The sequence below is a fragment of the Trichechus manatus genome, unplaced genomic scaffold, assembly GCF_000243295.1.
Source record: "Trichechus manatus latirostris isolate Lorelei unplaced genomic scaffold, TriManLat1.0 scaffold00161, whole genome shotgun sequence".
Lineage (NCBI taxonomy): Eukaryota > Metazoa > Chordata > Mammalia > Sirenia > Trichechidae > Trichechus > Trichechus manatus.
This window is the reverse complement of record NW_004444097.1, coordinates 6034448-6042680: the sequence shown is the minus strand read 5'-3', so window position 1 is coordinate 6042680 and position 8233 is coordinate 6034448. Positions and strand designations below refer to the sequence as shown.

Genomic DNA, 8233 nt, shown 5'->3' with positions numbered 1-8233 from the left:
TCGCAGGCACTTCAAATTCTACTTGGCCGAAACAGAACCTTATTGCTACCCAACATGCTGTGTTCTTTTCCCTTGTTTCTAACCTCAGTGAAGACGTTAGCATCGTATGAGCTGCTCCACCAACATATTTAGGAATCATCTTTGATGTTTTCCTCTCAGTCATTTCCTCATCCAGTCAACCAAATCACCAAGCTCTCCATATCCACTTTGCCCGTGTTTCTTCACTCTTATTTGCCACTTAGTGCATGTCATTACCCTCTTCTGCATTAGTGTTTTCTCTAAATGGTTTACCTTGCCTCCAAGCTTTGTGTAATTGTGCTCTTTCTAAAATGCAAATCCAATCCTATGACACTCTGTTTAAAATCTCTCATGCGCTTCCTATTGGTTCTGAGAAGCAAATTCCTGCACACAGCATTTAGCACCCTTCGTGACTTCACACAAACTATATCTCTACATCCCATCTGAAATGAAACAGCATTGCCTTCTCCACCCAACAGTGTCCCTAGTGTCTTGCCTCTTAAAACATTTGCACTTACTGCTTCCTGTCTCAAAGGCCCTTCCCCAGCTCCTCTATAAAACCTAATTGCTTCCCCAGTCCCACTCCATTCCTCCCTTTGCCCCTAACTTATCAGGTGAGTAAGGGGTTCCTACTCTATGAGATTTTGTTCAGCAGCTTACCACATTCACACTACTGATGATGCCTATTGACCTGTCTACGTTCTACAGCATAACATCATGAGGGCAAGAGTTTATAGCACTCATTAGCTGAATTTTAACTCAAATGAACTCAAGGTTAAAGAAAAGCATGTGACATAAAAAATTTAACAAATGTTTACCAATTGAAGCTATAGAAAATATTAAATCAAAGGAAACCACATATGTGCTCCTATGTCATTTATAGTTTGCTTCTATTTTAGGCATAATGCTTTAATAAGTTACACAATGACTACAAACCTTTACTACATATTACAAAAGGGTAAGTGGAGACAGATTACTTATCTGAGGCCACACAAAATCAGTGGGCAATATAATATGAATTTCATTTAAGCTCATCTGCTCTCCTGGATTAAACTCTTGGCATTGTTCCAGATACTCCCAGCTCCTAAATATAAGATGCCAAAAAATTGTATGGTTAGCAGGTTGGGAAGCCATTCCCAGGCTCCTCCGTTAAAATAATACCAGTGTTGGGTTCCTCAGCAAATCATACATGTAAATTAAGTCTGTAAGGTTTTTCACCAAAGCGAATCACCATTTCAAAATAAAATTTTGCTTTCTTAATAAAGCACAACACTTAAACATCTTGACATTCTAGCCACATAAAAACAGATCTCAACCTATTGCTGAAGTGACAAATGGAACAATTATTACGGTTTACGAAGTATGAGACACCATGTGCATGTTTAAAAAAAAAAGCCTACAGAAATAGGCACATCCTCGTCATAAACCTGACTGCTCAGTTTATGAAAAGTGGAGAAAGAATATCTTTCGTTCCTCATCTTGTACCTCAATAGCGACTCCCGTTCCAGTAGACCTAGTTAAATGTAGGGCCGCTTTATGTTCAAACCTAGCCTCTTGGATGCCCTTCCGATCTCCCAAGATTCTGCTAGGCGGTTCAGTTGGTAAGCTTAGGGTCGAAGGAGTCCGGATGCCCCGTCTTTCAACGGTCATGTCGGAGACCGTTAGCACACGCACATGAGTTCCCAAACTCCTACCCACAGAAGAAACCGGCGGGAAAACGCCGCGGTCGCCCCGGTAGCCCCGCCGCGCACATGGCGGGCCGCAGCTCCCACCTCCGCTGCCGCGCAGGCGCCAGGCGAGCCGGGACTTGCGGTCGCGGAGAGCGGATCATTCCGCCGTTTCTTTGTGTAGTTTAAGCTCTAAAATTGACTTGTTTTCTCTCCTCCGTTAAAAAGAAAAATCACATCTCTCGCCCCTGTCTCCCGCCAGAATGGGGTCGAAGGGTGGGTGGGTGAGGATCGGCTGACGAGGGCAGGGGCGGAAAAGGCTGAGGCTAGGGGATTTAGAGGGCCGGTCCGGGAGGGATGCTGGGAGCTTTGACTCACTCGCACACCATGTGTCCCTCCGCGCGTAGCACGGGGGACTTTTCGGTGGGGATTTTGGGCGCCGACCAGACGCGGCATTTTCGGAAAATAGCGCCCTGTGCAGCTGAAGCGCTTTGTGTGTAGCGGGGCAGCGTCAGCCCGGCCGGGTACGAGGCGCCTCGGGTCCCCGCACCACCTCCTGCTGCTCCCCCGTTGCCGCTCCCGAAGCTTTTCCAGGTCAGTGCGGGTCTGTGTAGGGCCCTGTTACCACCGGATGTGGAAGTTGATCTCTTCGCTGGTAAAAAATAATTCCACTTCCCCCGGAACCCAGATCATCCCCGCGATTTCCTGTTTATTGCATTAAGGCGCCGGGTTTCCGGGGCTCCTGGCCCCGCTTATTCCGTGGGGGTCGGCGGGGTCGGCCTGGGCGCCGGTTCCGCCCGCGCTGCCGCCGTGCTTTGACCGCTGGGCACCGCGCTTCTGGGAGGGGCGGCAGACATGGTGGCGGCCGCCGCCCCCTCCTCGGCCCTGGCGCGCCGCGGCCTCCCCTCAGCTTCCTACCGGACCGTCCCAAGAGGCAGGGCCGGGACGGAATCGCTCCGGGGCTGCGGGGGCTCAGCTCGCGCTGGGAGGCGGGCGGTGGGCGGAAGAGGGAAGGAGGCAGGCGCGGCCCAGACTCGGCGTTTATCGCCCCCCGGCGCCGCCTGCTCTTTTGTCTGGGCGGCCTGACGTCCCCGTCGGGCTCTCCGGCGCGGGGAAGGGGCGGCGTGCCCCCGGCGGGTAGTGCTGCAGGGCCCGCGGGGCTGGGAGGCGCTTGGGCCCTGGCGGGAGCGGACGGCCCAGAGAGGGTTAACGGGGAGCCCAGCCCGTCCCGCGCGGGGCGGTGCGACGACAGCCTCGGTCATGGGGACTCGGATCCCTGAGAGGACGAAGCCTGTCCTTCTGGATGCTCGGGACTTAACGTCTTAGAGACTTTGCTGCGGGACCTGCGAGTGCACGGCTTCGGGAAAGAAGAATTTTGCCAGGTCATTTCTGCCTGGGCACAGTTAATCTGTGTATTTCGTGTGTTTCGTTGAAGCGCCCCAACCTTGTTCAATCAGCCTGCCTAGCTTCCCGGGTGCATTGTGAAAACAAACCAAAGGAATGATATAGGCCTGCTTAGTGTGTGTTTTCCCACGTAAACTTACTTTCAGTACACATATCCTTGCTTTAAACCTGATTGAACTGTGGCGAAGCAGACATCTGTTCAAAGGAAGGGCCGAGACCACAATACTCCTCAAGAGGGCTTGGTATCGGCAAATATTTTAAGTTCTCTCTCCGGACACTGATTTGCTGAGTCGATTCAGGCAAGTTACGTACAGTCTTTTGTCTGGAAAAAGGTTTGAAATAGATAGTAAAAGATCCTTGTAAAAGAGCTTGCCATCCCACAGTTAAAGATGCACCATAATTTATTATGCAGAAGTTAATGGTCAGAAATTCTTTTTGCAGATGCTTTATTAACTGACATGTAACCATCAGCTTTGACACTTCCTCTCAGAACTTACGGAAACTAAAGACAGCTTTATTATTATTTTTTCACTCATTCATTAAATGGCATGTAAGTGAAGAGTGACATTGTTTTGCATTTCTGCACATTTCTTTTATAAATTATTTTGCTTTTGTTATTGTTGAGCATATACACACTAGAACGTACACTGATTCAACAGTTTCTACATGTAAAATTCAGTGACATTGATAACATACTTCGAGTTGTGCATCCATTCTCACTCTCCTGAGTTGTTCGTCTCTCATTAACAAACTCACTTCCACAAATCTCTTTAATACTGGTTTAACAGAAAGCAGATTCTTAAATCTACTGCATTTACTCTGTTGGGGTATTATACCATGTAACTGCTGTAAAACTCCATTGTACATTCATAACTTTTTTTTTTTTTTAATTAAGCTGACAAATGTGTCATTCCTGTCTTGTTCTCATGGTACAAGTCATGTTAAGATATTATGTAAGACAGAATAAAAGTAGGGATAAGAAGGTTGATTCCTATACGTTTTTTCTTGGGCCCTGTCTTTTTTCAAAGTTGGGATTTAGGTGCATATACAATATCAAGAATAAAGAATGCATAATCTGCATATGATCCTGGAAACTCAGGAACATTTGAAAATATTTTAAGTGATTAATTTTAATTCAATTAGTTATTTTTGATGATGTACACAAGTAAAACATGAATCCTGTACTAGATGTACTTTTCAAAGCTTGTGTGTGAATATAATTTTTGAAGAGGGGACACTAAACCACCAAAAGAGCTCCAGATTTAAAATGAATCATGCAGTGTAACCTTTGGTGAAACAAAGAATACTTTTACTGATGCATGTATGTACTCTTAGAGTTAACAGTCTCCTTGAATTAATCTGGATTTTCTAGGTGTAGGGACAATTACACTGTGATGTGTGAAACATTAAGCCATATTTACTTTGGTTTAATGGTTTTGAGAGGAAGCTAAATTCATTCCCAGTTGTTTCTGTGAACTCTAATTGGAATCTGTCAGTCTGTATTTCTCTGCTGTTCCATCAACAGGAAGCATCTGGTCATTCTTCATGTAATTGTTAGAAAATGCCAGGTGTGTTTTTAAAGTTTGCTGTTTAAATGAAAATAAATATCAAATTGGATCTTGGTTTGTTTTATTTGATTGTCTCTCCCCCTCCCCTGCATCTCTAAGGTGTCTTTAGAATTACTGAGGTGTTTAATGGGCTTTATCTCCAGTAGAATGAACTTTTTATTCTTTTGCCCTTGAGTACATTTAGAAATAATAACAGGTAAAGCAAACAAGACATTAAAACAAACAAACCTGTTGCTGTCGAGTCGATTCTGACTCATGGTGACCCTATAGCACAGAGTAGAACTGCCCCGTCAGGTTTCAAAGGAGCAGCTGGTGGATTCAAACTGCTGACCTTTTGGTTAACAGCCGTAGCACTTAATCACTGTGCTGCCAGGGCTGCACAAACAGGGCATAGGAGTTCAGAAATCATGACATGAAATTTTGAATCATGGATCCATTTTTGAGAATGCATGAGGGCCTTACCAGTGCCCCGCTACAGTATCCCTAGCATGGATGAAGTTACTTAGGGGCTTCATCTCTTTGCAAGTATAAGAAACAAACCCAGACAAACAAAATCTTAAACGTTCTGGGGCAGTTTTGTTTTCTGAGTATCATTCCTTTGGCCCCATGGCTTTCCAACAGTAATAATTTGTTTTTATAGTACTAATGTGTGTACCTTGGGACCTCTAGTAGTATACTTTTCTGAAGATGTTTGTTTCATCATGCTTTATAGAAGTAAGTCTGTTAGTACTAGGGCTTTGTGCTTCCTCATCGTGTTGACAACAGTGCTCTGCACAGAGGTTTTGGTGCAATCAGCTGTCAGTTCAGTGGTTGGTGGACTTGTGTACCTTTATTTGGGCTAAGTATGTCCATGATGTATGTGTAGAGGCTTAAGCTTGAAGTGGTTTCTCCCTTAAAGGTAAATCTATTCGCAGGGCCATTGATAAATTTAGAAATCAAAATCTAAAACTCTTAGCCCTAGTTATCTTACCTTTTAATAGGAATAGACATAAAGGCTGGCATTTAAGACTCTAAAACACTAATGTACAAATAGAGGATGTGGAAGAGACTTGATCTAACTGATTGTACATTTAATGTTAATTCTTTTGTATAATTAAAAAAGTAAATGTAATTTTAAGTTGATGGAACAGTATGTAGAAGGAGGAAGGTGTTAGCCCTTTTACTTTGTACTGGTCATATTATAGTTGGAGTATTGTGTCAACTTTTTGGGTAGCATTCTATCATAAGTGGTACCTTACATCAGTTCCCAAACTTTAGTGTCTTCTTCACTTGGAGAGCTAATTAAAAAACAAGCCCAAGCTTGTTGAAGTAAGACAGGACCTGGGCCTGTGTATTTTTCTCAAGTTCCCCTAGGAGATAGACACTCAAGTTTAAAAACCACCCACTATAGAGCATACTCATGAAGTAGGTGATATAATCCCCATTTTTCAGAAGAGAAAGCAGGCATAGAGAAATGAGGTAGCTTGCCCAAGGTAACAGCTATTAAGTGGTAGAGCCAGGACTTGAACCCAAGAAGAGCCAGTACTTTCTTTTGGCATTCCACTCTTTTTTTTTTTTTTTTTAATTTATTGTGCATTAGGTAAGAGTTTACAGAGCAAATTAGTTTCATTCCACTCTTTTTTGGCACATTTTTTTTCTTACTATTTTAATTAATGAGGTTAATTTTTATTTATTTTTTTTTACCATTTTCCCCATTTTTAAGTGTACAATTTGGTGGCATTAAGTACATGTTGTATAACCATCACTATGATTCTGAGAACTTCGTCATCGTCCTAAACGGAAACTCTGTACCTATTGAACAGTAACTTTTCATTCCTACACCCCTCCAGCCCTGGTAACCTCTAATCTGTTTTCGGTCTCTATGCATTTGCCTAAGGAGCCCTAGTGGCACAGTGGTTAAGCACTTGGCTGCTAACTGAAAGGTTGGAGGTTTGAACTCACCGCCTGCTCCGTGGGAGAAAGCTGTGGCAGTCTGCTTCTGTAAAGATTACAGCGTTGGAAACTCCATGGGGCAGCTCTGCTCTGTCCTATAGGGTCACTATGAGTTGGAATCAACTCAGTGGCAGTGGTTTTTGGTTTATGCATTTACCTATTCTGCATATTTTATATATTTCACTTAACATAGTATTTGCAGTGTTCATCCACGTTGTAGCATGTATCAGAATTTCATTCCTTTTTACGGCTGAATAATATTCCACTGTATGGATATACAACATTTTGTTGATCCATTCATCTGTTGATGAACACTTAGGTTGTTTCCACCTTTTGGCTGTTGTGAATAATGTTGTAACGAGCATTGGTGTACAAGCATCTTTTTGAGCTCCTGTTTTAGATTCTTTGGGGTATGTACCTAGGAGTAGGCACGTTCTTTTCTATTACCCATTTTCACGAACCATTCCAAAGAAGGGGTGACTAAGGTTTATTGAATACCTGCTAAGTTTTAATCACTTGCCAGAAATTAGTGTCGTCTGCCCTTATCATAACCCCATAACCCGTCAAGTTGGTTCCAACTCATAGTGACCCTGTAGGACAGAGTAGAAATGCCCCCATAGGGTGTCCAAAGCTGTGATCTTTACGGAAGCAGAATGCCCCATCTTTCTCCCATGGAACGGCTGGTGGGTTCAAACTGCTAACCTTTCACTTAGCAAAGCGAGTACTCTCTATCACTGTGCTGTAAAATTGTAAACAACCAAGTGCTCCACAATGATTGTTAGGGTACGTCTCTACAGTGGAGTACTATATGACCATTAAAATAATGTTAGAAGAAAGTAAAGACATGAAAAGACGTCTTGGCATATATAAGTGAAAAAAGGTTTAAAAACAGTATGAACAATATGATTCCATTGTGGTAAAAAAAAAAAATGTATTGACATCTGAAAGGATGTGTACTAAATTGTTATACGATTATTTCTGAGTGTGGTTTTGTAGGTAATTATGTTTGTTTATCCAAATTTTCTAACTTCTACAATAAATATGTGTTATTTTGCATACTTTTAATTAAAAAAATATATTAAACTGGTTGCCGTGGAGTCGATTCCGACTCATAGCAACCCTATAGGACAGAGTAGAACTTCATAGCCTTTCCAAGGCTGTAAATCTTTAGGGAAGCAGACTGCCACATCTTTCTCCCGTAAAAAACGGTATTAAGATGTTATATTTCAGTAAAAAAATTAAAGATATTAATCTAAGTTGAGATTGGATTTTATAGTATGTTATTTATGCATGTTGACTTAGGAATTGCACACAAATGAGTCTGTAAGTGCATGAAATGTTTTGTTTGTTTGTTTGTTTTAAGTTTGAACTTTCACCATTCAGGAAGTAATGTGTGTTAATTGAATATAGAAAAATATCACTGCCTTCCTACCATCATACCCTAACCAGTTCTCTATTTTGTTGTATTTTCTTCATCTTTCTTATGTGTAATATTTTAAATGTATTAATCCTAGATTAGTCACTCTCTAGCTCTGTAACTTTAGGCAATTTACTTAATTCTACTGTGCCTCCTTTGAAACATAGATAATTATAGTACTGACCTTATGGTGGCTATGGAGATTAAATGAGTTAATGCATGTAAAT

At 42.4% G+C, this 8233-nt stretch overlaps 1 protein-coding gene across 2 annotated transcripts in view; it reads left to right on the top strand.

The window, feature by feature from the left end:
* The first annotated feature begins 1061 nt into the window (after nt 1-1061).
* Nucleotides 1062-8233, top strand: part of GABPB1 (GA binding protein transcription factor subunit beta 1) — a 101290-nt gene continuing 94118 nt past the window's right edge. For both annotated transcript variants that reach the window (XM_004386308.2, XM_004386307.2), the window contains exon 1: nt 1062-2279. The gene's annotated coding sequence lies outside the window, so the exon portion shown is untranslated. The remainder of the gene's footprint in view (nt 2280-8233) is intronic.